Raw genomic sequence first — 12,332 nt, 5'->3', positions numbered from 1 at the left:
CGGTCTCCCTCGCCGGCGCCTCCGTGTGCCTGGTCCGCCCCCGAGCGCCGTCCGGCCCCGGGAAGCAGGTCCCTCCAACAAAGGGTCCGCTCTGCCCCCGCACCGCCTGCGCTCCCACCGCCCGCCGGCCTTACCACGTGGCCCCGGCCTCCCCAGGATCCACTGCTTCTTAGGTATTTTCATGTGCTTTCTAGAACACGAATCAGCACCAGATCAATAATTGTTTCCCTAACCAAAGAAGAAATCACATTGATTATGTTTTGATTTGTAAGCCAGCACAATTGAATAAATAATAATCCATATTTATTCTTGTAACTCACACAGTAGGCTTTTAAAATGCCAGAGTCAGTTAATAGATAGGGTTTCCCATCTACAGAATTTTGTCTAGGTAGCTTAGTGATTAAGGGCATAGACTCTTGTGTATCAGATTCAAGCCCCAGCTCTTCTATTTATCAATGGATGATCTTGGGCAAGTTCTTACTTATTGTATGTGCCTCAACTTCTCTATATGTGTAACAGACATTAACAATAATGCCTACCTCATAGGGCTGTGATTGAATGAAATGATGCATTTAGAAGGTGCTTAATGGAGCTCCTTGCTTAAAGTAAGTGTTCAAACATGTTAATTATTATAATTTTTAAATGTAGTTCAGTAACAGTTTGAAGGTGTATCCACTGCCAACTTTGCCTCATCTATTTTTTTTTTGTAGTGGGAGATGGGAGGTTTATTTTTATCAAATTGATTTTTCTGTGGAAGCCAAAATTTGACAAACAGAAAAATGTAAACAGTAATATGATAATCCATATTTTATTAATTGATAGGTGGTATGGCATAGTGGCAAGAGAATACAATTGAAGCATGGGGTGTAGTCCTCACTCTGCTGCTCAAATAAGCTTTCCTTGACATTAGTAACAAATAGGGATATTGTAAATGGCCTGCTGAATTGCTGGTTCCATCCAATTAGCATATATAAAATGTTCCATGTGACTCATATCATAATAGTTGTTGAAATTAGCCCATTTTAAGATCCATCTAAAATGCTACCTTCTCAATGTCATTTACTGATCGTATCAATCAGCAGTGACCTACCTTCCCTTACTTTATGGAACATGCTGGCCTTCTGGTGGCATTTGTTAGGATTTTTTGAATTGATGTATTATCTCTCCTGCTGTATTTATTATTGCCTCCTTGGTAGAAGAAACTCTATTTTCTTTATATATATATCTCCATAGAGCCTACCGTAGGTAAAGAAAATAGAAATGAACCAACACACCGGAAACAAATCAGGAAAGTTTAGCTTGACTTTTCTAGGTTTGAAATGAGTCACAAGTTTCTCTTCCAGTTCACAGATGTTAGCATTTTTTTTTTCAAAGAATCCTGGTGGGCTCGTAATATGTCTGTCAATGAGAAATTACATGAGCTTCCCATGATTACATCTTTAAAAAGGGTATGTCTTTCACGGCTGTATTCAATTTTATTCTTCAAATACTATCCAATTAAGAAACAGAAGTCATCAAATATTTGCTCAGAAAATATCCATTTTTTGATTGATCAAGGATTTATTGAATATGTATTCAGAAACTGCCTGGGAAGCCATAAGAGAGAAACAAATTACATTATTATGCCATAATAACAAAGAAAGTAATATAGGAATCCATTAAAAATACCCTGATTTGGAAGAAAAGCACATATGTAAAAAATCAGAAGCTACAGATTTATGTATTAATATATAAGGATCTTAAGCAATGCACTGACTTTTTTTAGGTTACAAACAACTTCTTTTATTAATTCATTCTAAAATATTTACGTACTTTCAAAATACCAGCTACTGAAGATTAGACACTAAAGAGAGTAAGACGAATAAGATACATACTCTCTGCTTTGGTGTTTAGTGTCTTAAAGGAGAAACTAGCAGGGGATGGCAATCTAGTATATGTTATTGGCAATAGTGCTTTGGCATTAGAATCTCACCTCATTACTTTAGTTGCCATCATCACTGTGTTGTAACAATAAAATATGATGGTGTTGCCCCCATATCACTGTAAGTGTTTATAAATGGTTTAGCTGATCTATCCAGTCCTCTGGTCCAGCCTTATTAATTAACTGTCTCAATATCCTTATCTCTCTTCAGGGTATGTTTTTTTGGTATGCTTAATCAAATTTGCCAATTGTTGAAATTCCAGTTCAATCTCATTTCCATAAATATTTAATTATAAAATGTTATAAATAGCAGAAAAATCTGCACAAGGTGAAATATAAATTAGAAGAAGTAAAGACCAGGAGAGAATATAAAACACAAATATGCTGGTCCATAGGTCTAAAAAGTTGTTATATTTCTGCCACAGATTTGGCTTTGAATTTCCTACTGGCCAGAATAAAAAGGGATACAGGCTCACTTACTTAGTTTTCCTTGTGAAAGAGTAAAAAATATACAAGTTTCTCAGGAGGAACAGACTGTTCTAACCTTTTAATTTATCACATCAAGATTCATATAGGAGGCATTGGATAATTTAATAAGCAATTTCTTCAATGTTAACCTGAGAGCAAAGGCAGAAATGAGCTTTGTAAGACGCTTTCCTAAAAGTATCTCTGTTTAAAAGGCTAAAGTGGAATAGCAATGGCAATCATCATGACTCATGGTCTAAGCCCCTGCTTTTCAAAGTGTGGTCTCTGGACTAGCAACATTGGCATATGAACTAAAATAAAATCTTAAGCCTCTGCACTCCACCAAGCCGCCTGAATGGCCAAAGGGATACCCTCTTGGCCAAAGGGATACCCTTCCCCCAAAACCCTCTAAAGCTGAGTTGCCCGCCATGAGGAGAAGGGAGGTCAGACACACCTAGCTATGCCCTGTCCCTTCGGAGTTATTTTTTGTAACAAGAAGATACAAAATCATTAACAAGCCTAAAGCCATGTAAAACAAAGGTTAAACCACACCTGCAGGTCATCAATTTACTTAACAGATTACTCGAGTCTCACTATATATATGTCCAGTATATGACCAGTTGCTTGTCTCTAATTAACAGACTTCCTTATCTTAAAACATTCCAAGCCTTTAGACAAAACTTCATTTCTCTAACCAATTATTAGTGCAAATCAAAGAATCTTTAAATCTACCTATAACCTATAATCTCCTGCTTTGAGATATCCTGCCTTTTTGGGCCAAACCAAGGTATACCTTCCGTGTATTGATTTATGACTGTATGTGTAATCCCTTTCTCCCTAAAATGTATAAAAGCAACCTGTAACCCAACCATGGCAAGACCACTTGCTCAAGGCTTCTTGGGTGTGGCTCTCTGGGCCATGTTCACACCTATTTGGCTCAGAATAAACCTATTTAAATTATTTTACAGAGTTTTGGTTCTTTTCCGTTGACAGGCATCTGCTTATATATAAAAATGCAGAATCTCAGAGTCTACCTCATAACTGCTAAATTAGAATCTGGATTTTAACAATATTCCCAGGTGACTCACATGCACATTAATGTTTAAAAAGCATTGGCTTTCTATGTACAAAGCTTTTAGAGCTTTTTATTTCCTTTCTTTGTCTTTTTAAGACTATCAGTACTTACCCATTTATTTATCTAAGAGATACTTATTGAGTAGCAATCATGTTCTGAGATCTGTGAGAACACTAGCAAGAAACAAAACAAACATGGTTTCCTTGGCCCCAGAGGGCTTATAGTTTAACAGATAATAAACAAGTAAATTACCTATAAATAAAAATTGTAGTAAATGCAAAAGAAAAAAAAAGGAACAAATCTATGATCTTGATTTAAAAAGTGAGTGGGAATTCATTTAGATATAGTGGTCGGGGAAAGTCTCTGAATGGGTAAGATGACAGTGAGACCTGAATAGTACATCAAAAAGTTAGCTGTGGGCAACAGACAAATGCCAGATTTACCCTTTTTACATTGCTTGCTCTCTTAATATACTTCTTCCCACTCTGGTCTCTCTATCTGATTCTCCTATTTCAATATCTGCTTCTGAACCATATTATTTGGCTTCTACTGCAACTTCAAGTCCAGTTCTGCAGCCCCCTGGACCTCAGCATTACTTGTAGTAATTAGGTAAAAGACACCCCATACACCAAGTCTATGACCCTGTGAAACTCTTTTGGCTATACTTACCACCATCCTTTTCCAAACAGAGAGAAATGTGAACTTGATTCTAGAATAAGGCTTAAATCATGCAGAACTTAGATTACTTTTCTTAAAACAATCCTACATAGGTATGTAAACATTCCATCTCTTAACAGCCCTCTATTAAAAGTAGAATCATGTTTCTATCTGAGCAGAGTTTATATTTCTGGTTGAAGACAGGAAGTGTAGACATTCTACTTAATTTAGTATGTGGTAAGGGTGACATTTTTGTGATAATTAGGAAGTCTAACTAACTCTCAATGGCCTGGTATACCATAGCTACTTGGAGGTGGCTGTGGGAGTACTCTCAGGAGAAGTCGGACTTTTTCTCAAAATACAATCTTAAGTCTGTTCAAGTATATAAACAAATGATTCAATGTCATAAGTTTGATGATTTGGGCCCAAAATATTCCATGGCTCCGAGAGAACATCAACTTTTTCATAACCTGTTTTCTTAGTGATAACATTATTGGGGGTGACAGGGTGAATGGGCCATTAGACATTTCTAGCTTCAGAATGCTGGCTCTGTCTCTACTAGCTGTGTGGTCCTAGGCAAGTCCATTTATCTCTTTGCCCCTCTGTTTCATCATTATAAAATAACAAACTTGTGAACATTATGCTGTGGACAAAATAATGTATGTATTATATTTAACATGGGCTGGCTCAGTGTAGGTCAGAAATAAGTATTTGTTGAATGAATGAAAGAATGAACCAATGTATAATGTTAATTCCTATATTAGCCACACTATTGTGATATAATAAACCACTCTAAAATTCAGTGGTTTGAAACAACCATTTATTTTGCTCATGATACTTGAGGTCAGCAATTTAAACTGGGCTCAGGTAGGCAATTTTTCTAGTCTTGGCTGGGTTCCTAATGCATCTGCGGTCAGTTGTGTGTCAGATAAGTGGCTTAAGTGGTTTTGCTGAACCTGGCTGGGCTGTTGGTCTCTAGAGTCTTGGTTGGGATGACTCTTCACTCTCCCACGTGGTCTCTCATTCTCCAGCAGGCAGTGTCAAGGTTGCAAGAGAGAATCAGAGGCATGCAAGGCCCTCTAGACGGTGAGGCTCAGCAATGGTCTACAGCCATTTCCACACATTCTGTTGGTCAGACAGGGTACAAGGCCACCCATGTTAAAGCTGTGAAGAAACAGACTCCACCGATTGATGGCAAGAGCTGCAAAGGGGATGGATATAATGAGGTAATAATTATAGCCATTTTGCAAAAAAATTTACCAATAATTACCCTTACATAAACCTTTCAAAATAAAATAGTTGCAGAACACATGCCCAAGTAAAGTGAAAAAATAGCCTGTTATATATAATTGTTAAGTATAAACCAAATAAAATTTGGAGGACATCTGCCAAATGATTTCTGTGTAAGAAGAATTGAAATTTGGTCATTCATGCTAATAGTAGTTAGAAAAATGAAATAACTTTTGGGGCAACTCCTAGTTTTTAATCATCTATATATGAGTGCACATATTCTCCTATGTAGTTGTAAATATTTAAGTAATATTAAAAAGAAATGGGGAAAATGTAGAGGTAGGCAACTCTTAAAACACAGTGAACAGAGCTAATTCAGATGTCCCCCACCTTCATTAGCTGCCCTGCCATTAGTGTCTCCAGAAATGATTCCAGTAAAAATCAAAACAAAACGAAACAATCAAGCAAAAGACTAACAAATTGAAGCTAGATATACGAATAGGCAGTATAGGATACAGCAGGGTGACTGTAAACATCAAGGATATCATATTCTTCTTGAAAAGAAGCTTAAATAGGTCAGAAAAAAAAAATCAAGATCTTGCTTTATGAGCCCAGAATCTCAGTGAGAGTCCTACTCTTTTCTTTGCCATTTTATTTGTCACTGTTCAGTTAACTGTCTCAGACAACTGCTTTCTCATAGGTACACCCACATCTTTCTACAATGATCATTTTGTGCTCAGTAACCATTAGGAATCTTTATCTCTCTCTTGGACCCATTCCTATGTTATGAAAATGAAAATTATGGCTAATAAACTCAGCGTGACCCTCATTAAAGAAAATATAAAATAGGAAAGCAGTACCACGAACTCTGAAGACCTTGAAGGGTCTGTGAGTCCTTACCATGTGCACAGAAGCCTCCATCTGCTTTTCAGTCTCTTCTATAATAGTTAAATGCCCTTCTCAAACACAAAATAAAAGATACTTTTAAAACCGTTTCTTAATCAAGTAGTGCAAAGAATCTACAATTTTCTCTTGAATATATAGCATTGCAGTTACACTGAAGTTTAAATAGACCTCCATAGGTACACCTAACCATAGAATCTGACAGTGTTCATATAGAAAAATATATTCAGAATATGTAACAACAGAATTAAAAATGAAATTCTGGAACAAATTCATTTTACCTGCTACATAAAGTAAGCAAATTGGATTAATTTTTTAAGTGAAAATGTTAGTTTTGCTGCATAAAATTTAGAAATATTTAAACAACATAGGGTATCTTAAACAAAATAACAAAAACTAAAAGGAAATTGCAAAGCAAAAAGCAAGTGGTTGCAAATTGTCAACTCTGCTAGATTAATCTGTGAATTTAGAACTAAACCAACAAAAATAGGTTTAGCTGGAGTACTGAGTGTGTGTGTGTGTGTGTGTGTGTGTGTGTGTGTATGGCAACTGGTAGTGTAATTCAGTCCAAGTCTAAAAGGCTGATAACCAGGGCAGCCGATGGTGTAACTCTCAGTCTAGAACTGGTGATGGGGTGAGGAAAATGCTGGTGTAAGTCCCAGGTTGGAGAACCAGGAGCTCTGATGTCTGAGGACAGGAGAAGATGGATGTCCCAGCTCCAGAAGAGAGAGAGAAAATTTGCCCTTCTTCAGCCTTTTTGTTTTACTTTTTTGTTCTATTTGGGTGGGCCCTCAGGGGATTGGACGAAGCCTGCCCACATCAGAGAGGCAGATTTTCTTTGCTTAGTCTACTGATTCAAATGCTAATCCTTTTGGGAAATTCTCTCATAGTCACACTCAGAAATAATGTCTACCAGCTATCTGGGTATCCTTTAGCCCAGTTAGGTTGACATATAAAATTAACCATCATGGTATCAAAGATATATGATGTTAGTTTATATGTTAGTTATGCTTTATATTTACATAAAGAGTATTAGATGACAGATCTTGTTTTGTTTTTTATTTTGTTTTTTCACTACTCAACATTATATCCCAAAGATCTATTTATTATTTTGGGGTAGTGGTTAAAACATGATCTTTCTAGACTAGAATTCCTACATTCAAACCCTGCCTCTGCCATTTTTTAGTCACGTGATCACAGCAAATTATTTCGCCTCTCAATATCTAAGTTTCCTCATTTAGAGATATTATAATGGAGATAACATTGGCCTAAATGAAAATAATACAAGTAAAAACAGGGCTTGACAAACAGTAAGTATTTAATAAATGTTAGTATTATTGTTATCATTACTTATGTCAGGTTTTAGTCTGAAACATCAGTTCTTGGCATGCTCATGGCCGAAGAATGACCAGACACACCAAGACAAGCACGAAAATGAGGTTTATTGAGGAGAGAAAGATAGGATTATAGGGCAAGAGCAAGATATAGATTTACAGAACATGGTACATACACCACAGGTGACGACTGGACCCCTTGATGCAACAAAGTCAGAGCCAAAGGAAGGGCGCAAAGGGAGAGGTTGGCTATGGTCTGCGTCTTATTTTATAGTGCCTGGAAAGGGACTTCCTTCATGGTTCAGAGGTCACCGTGGAAACACTTTGATTGGATAATTTGGAGTCACGTGACCTAAGCCTTAATTAGCATGCGGGTTCTAGGTCACTTTCTGGACTTTATGGTACCCATGCTGCTTGGCCTGTGGGCTAGAGAATCCTCTGCATTCTTTTGCAGCTGCTGTGCCAAGTTCTGATTAGCAGACTCGTAGGGTATTCCCTCCTCCTGCAGGTATGGAGAATTAGAGTTGGGCAGGACCAAGATGGGGGCAACAGCACCGACTTTCGTACCTAGGAGAGCTGGAATCCCTCACTATCTACCTAACACTTAGAAGTGCATGAAACGTTTGCTATTATTGCTATCATCATCATCTAGTTCATTGTTTCTGACCACTGAATAGGACTTTCATATGCATCCACTCATTCTGTTTATTCAGTTCCCCAATGTTGGACAACATATAGATTCTGCATTAGTCAGCTTGTGCTGCCTTAACAAGATACCAGAGACTGGGTAGCTTAAACAACAGAGATTTATTTTCTCACAATTCTGGAGGCTTGGAAGTCTAAGATCAAGGTGCCAGCAGGGTCGGTTTCTGGGGAACCCTCTCTTCTTGGTTTGTAGATGGTCATCTTCTTGCTGTATCCTCACATGGCCCTCTGTGAATGTGCATGGAGAAAGAGATATTTTTAGTGTCTCTTCCTCCTCTTGTAAGGACACCAGTTCTATTGGATTAAGGCTCCACCCTTACGACCTCATTTAACCTTAATTAATCCCTTAAAGGTACTATCTCTAAATACAGTCATATTGGGTATTAGGACTTCAACATACAAATATTGAAGGGAAAATAATTCAGTCTGCAACTTACTCCAATTCCCTTTCCCATCATTTCTACTTATGAATTTGTGCGAGAATTTCCCTAGAGCACACACAAACAATTAGTACTGGCAAGTCACAGAGTATGTGCTTACTTGGTTCCACTAAATACTGCTAAATTGCTCCGCAGAATGGCTGCAGCAATTATACTACCACCTAGTTGAGGCAGGGGTATGAAGGCCTGGACATTTTAGGATAATTCAGGATAATTCTGAAGTCCATTCTGGATCCATAACTCCTTGTGGGGTCAGCCAAGCCTTTATTGAGCCTGCTCCTGACTTCTCCCAATCCTGTTTCTTTCTCCTTCCTGCCACAGATGTTGATCCTAAGGGCACACCCTAATAAATATTTTGCATGCTGAATTCCTCTCAGAGTGTGCTTCATGATATTTTTAAACTTTAAAATACAAGTAATCTTATACAATTAAATTATGTTAAATTATTTGAATGTGCAATGTCAGTAAATGGACACAATACTCTGATGAGAAGCCTACCTAATTTTGTTGAGTTATAAAATGCTTGTTTTTAGGAAAATACAGTCTGTTCTTCATTCTGTTCTGCTTTTTCTATTTTTGAAAAATTAGTTTCTTCCCTGCAGATTTATAAATGGAAGTAAAATATTAACAGGCTAAAAAAGTCATTTGCTGACTGTAGAAAATATACCATATTTGTTAAAACTGAAATTCATTGTTTGTAATGAGTCATCTACAAGCCTATAAATTATATTTCTGATACTAATCTAGAAGGAAATAGCCCATTATTTTAGATTCAGTAGGAATGCTAGTCAGAGAATAGTAACATAATGAAACTAAAGATTATTAAATAAGTCATCTTTCAGTTGAGCGCATCTGAGAACCACTCAGAAATATATCTTATTGTGATATAGATCTTTGCTTCTGTGTGTGTGAGACTTTGTGTGTGAGACTTTAGGCAGTCCTTTAACTTCTGGGGTTATATACTTGTTATATGACTTGTCTTTTGCCATCATTATGAGATCTATGGGGCTTAAATTAGTCAACAACTGTGATTACTTAAAGGCCTTTAGAGATAAACACCATAAAAGGCAATGTTCCAGGAAATTTCAATCTGAGCCCATTTTGCCTACCAGAAATGTTTCTACAACCTTGTCTACCCTTCCCACTGTCTGTCCACCCTGTCACTATAAAACGTAACTTGTCCAAAAGATAAGATAACATAAGACCGAAGGAGGAAGCCACTAATTCTGCCTATGAATGCTGGAGAAGGCTTTACAGAGGAGGTAATTCTTGTAAGTTTGAGTCTATTCTAGAAGGATGGATAAGAGTTGTTCATGCTAGATAATTTTTAAAAAATCATGTAAACAGGTGATTCTGGCTTTTCTTCTTTGAAGAGTTCCAGAAACTACAATCATCTGGAATCATCTGAACATAGACAAAAAGAAAAAAAAAACATAAAATATCTCTGATGGTGAAAGAAAAAAATAGTGAACAATTATGAACATAGCCAAGAAAAACCAGAGCTAGCGTCCTTGACCATCACATCTCGTACACTGTGAACAGTTATTTCTTGGTTAAAAGGAACCCCCTAGTGGTCTGGCTCTGTCTTTAAAAGTTCAGACTTTTGCATGAGAGCCAAGGCTGGCTGCTGTAGCACTCACAGGAGACAGAAGAAAAAGTGAAAAATAAATATGAAGCAGAGGGAAGAAAGTGGAAGCTTATGTAAGTGATGGTGGCTTCAGGAATATAGTGGAGATAAAAAGTAGAAACTCAAATGCAGCAGCCATGGTGGCAGTAAGCATCGAAAATGCCGAGGAGTGAAGGAGGAAATAGACATTAAGTTAAACAGGTTTGTTCTTTATGAGGACAGGGAAATGGTGTGAGGGGGAGTCAAAAAGGCCCTGGATAGAATTTTCAATCAAATAAAAGAATGGGAATTATTTGTAATTTTGAAGACAGAATCACATTTTTAGGACCTTCAGTTGTCATAGCATCATTTTTTTTTTTTTTAAATCTTTTCTCAAAAACTGCTGGAATTTACTTTCCTGGGGAATACATGTCTGATCAGGATTCCTTCAATTTACTATCACACTTTCTTAGATGCTATGGTTGCTTTCCTCAAAGTTTCCCACCATTTCCATATCACTGGTCATTCATTCTTTGTCAGAATTAAAACTAGAATAACAATTCCATGGAATCTTTTTTAAATTCCAAAATATAAAGTTACCTATAAGACACAAAAATTTATGAATTTTTTTCCTGCTTTTAAGTGCGGTGTCACTTATTTTTACTATTGAATACTTTGTCTGTGTGCCTCATTTAAAATGTTTACAATAAAGTATTTTTCCTTACTTTCCTCTGATTGTTTTCTAGGATTCTCTTGCTATTAAATTGCTTATGTTTTCTTTCTGCTTTATCCTTTCTCACCTTACAAATTAACATTATTTTTAACTAAAGAATTTAACTTTTGAAAGTTAATCAGGAAAAAAAGTACATTTTATTGTGTACTTCAGTCAGCCAAAATTGAGCAGATGTAAGTAACAAAAACATGTCTTGATCAATACCCTTTGGCTGCACTGCCAGAGAAAACCGGCTGGATTCCATTTTCTAGGCTGGTTATCCAGTATTAACAGCCTACACCTGGCAAATGGCTACTGCTTTCCACATGTTGACCTCATCATCATTTGCTCCTCCAACATGAATTCCTTCTGTAAATCTCCAAAGGGTCAATTCAGAATGTAGTAAGCTTAAAATAAGCTGGGCATAGATGTCTGTTTAATATCCAAAGACAATGGGGAAAATGAAGGAAAAAGAAAAAAAGAAAAGGAAGTCTAAAATGAAAGAAAGAAAACTTCTTCACCGAGGAAAAGGATTTTTGTAGACAGTTTTATATGATGTCAACCTAACTCAGTTTCTTTGAAAATTTCCTTTCTTATTCACAGGGGCTGGTCTCTGCTTTCCTGTTTGTGGTGTGTGACCCTCCCTTCTCTACATCAACATATTTGATTGGATGAACATGGAAACCTGACCCACAGTGGGCTAATTTGTTTCTCCTCCTAAATATTTAAAATGTATATTCAGACATCATCAATTATTCTTTTAGAGAGGCTGAAAATGAAGTGGTATCAATTGGAGAGCTGTATAGAGGCTGCTTTCTTTCCTCTCTTTCTTCCAATGCACTAGGAACAGAAAAATCAACTTTTCAGGGGGTTTGGGAAAGGGGGAGAGGAGAGGAGAGAAGAAAAAGGAGAGGAGAGGAGAGGAGAGGAGAGGAGAGGACAGTGGAGGCTGAAGCCAATGAAGCCAAATGACAGTGAAATATCTTCCAGGGTTTTGAGAACTTTCCAATTTCTCATTGCAATTCATTGTGAGGTTCTTTATTTCTGTTCTTGGATTTTGTGAGGTATCACCATACTTTATAGAAAAATTCTCCTTTTTTATTAAGCCAGTCTTTGGTTTCTGTTACTTGCAACCAAGGTTTTAACTAAAATGAATGACCAATGAAGTTAGATAAGACAGAAAGAAGTGAAAGATATATAAAGAAATCAAATAATAATTCGTGGTGTCAGGAATCCACAAAGCAGTCTCAGGACTAAAATGTGTCTTAGGAAAAAAATTCTCTT

Source organism: Lemur catta, chromosome 12 (assembly GCF_020740605.2).
Source record: "Lemur catta isolate mLemCat1 chromosome 12, mLemCat1.pri, whole genome shotgun sequence".
NCBI classification, from domain to species: domain Eukaryota; kingdom Metazoa; phylum Chordata; class Mammalia; order Primates; family Lemuridae; genus Lemur; species Lemur catta.
This window is presented reverse-complemented; position numbering follows the sequence as displayed.